Raw genomic sequence first — 1,200 nt, forward strand, 5'->3', positions numbered from 1 at the left:
AGGCGGATTTCTGAGTTCGAGGCCAGCCTGGTCTACAAAGTGAGTTCCAGGACAGCCAGAGCTATACAGAGAAACCCTGTCTCAAAAAACAAAAAAAAAAAAAAAGATTCAGCTTAAGTGGTTTCTTTTAGGGGTCTTGCTTTAATTCTTTCCCTTTTTTTTTTTTTTAAGATTTATTTATTATATATAAGTACACTGTAGCTGTCTTCAGACACACCAGAAGAGGGCATCAGATCTCATTACAGTTGGTTGTGAGCCACCATGTGGTTGCTGGGAATTGAACTCGGGACTTCTGGAAGAGTAGCCAGTGCTCTTAACCACTGAGCCACCTCTCCAGCCCCCTCCCCCGCTTTTCCTTTTTGAGATAGGGTTTTACCATACAGGGTTTCCCTAGGCTAGCCTTGAGTTCAGCTGTGTAATAACCCTGTAGCCCGGGCAGGCCCTGAACTTTCAGTCCAGTCCCACCTCTCCACCCCCAACCCCCAGCTTTCCAAGTAGCTAGAATTACAGCCTTGCACCACCATATCCACCTTCCTTTGGACTACTTTGAGTGTGTTGACTTGGTGGTGATATATATATGCAATCAGTTGTTTATTCTCTTGAAAGATTGTTGACCCACAAAACTCAATGAAAGAAGAGGGTGTGTTTGCAGCTGTTGTGTTAAGATGTCCATCTGGGGCTAAGGAGGTCAGAAGGAGGGTGCTGCCTCTCCTGTGTGAGGCCATGGGCACCTGCACCAGCACATATACATACTACGTGTACATGTGCCTGTTCTTATGCATGATCTCACACACAAACGCACAAAGCCCCTCTTAGTTTTCCAGTTTGTATAAGTAGAAAGCATGCCGGCTACCAGAGAAGGCTGCTCCAGGCTGGCTGGAAGCGTTGCATCCTCCCACCTCCTGACAGGAAGGAAGCACTGGCCTTTGACGTGGCAGGCCTTAGGGTGAGAGGTGGAAGGATAGCTGTGGGCTCTTGGGAGACAGATCACAGACAGTACAGCCTGCTGAGTGAGCATGTGGCAGTGGCTGTGCTCAACTGTCCCCAGTTTCTTCTTTCCCCCTTTGTTCCTTCTTTGGTTTGTGTTTGTGTATATGTGCGCGTGTTTGTTTGAACCAGAATGGCCTTGAGCTTGCGATCCTCCTGCTTCTGCCTCTGCAGTGCTAGAATTGCAGGTCTGTGCAATCACACCGGGGGGGG

At 48.3% G+C, this 1,200-nt stretch overlaps 1 protein-coding gene across 1 annotated transcript in view; it reads left to right on the forward strand.

Moving 5' to 3' along the window:
• Exosc10 (exosome component 10) overlaps nucleotides 1-1,200 on the forward strand; it is a 24,016-nt gene that overhangs the window by 13,221 nt on the left and 9,595 nt on the right. The gene's annotated exons all lie outside the window — the stretch shown is intronic.

The sequence above is a fragment of the Mus caroli genome, chromosome 4 (assembly GCF_900094665.2).
Source record: "Mus caroli chromosome 4, CAROLI_EIJ_v1.1, whole genome shotgun sequence".
NCBI lineage: Eukaryota > Metazoa > Chordata > Mammalia > Rodentia > Muridae > Mus > Mus caroli.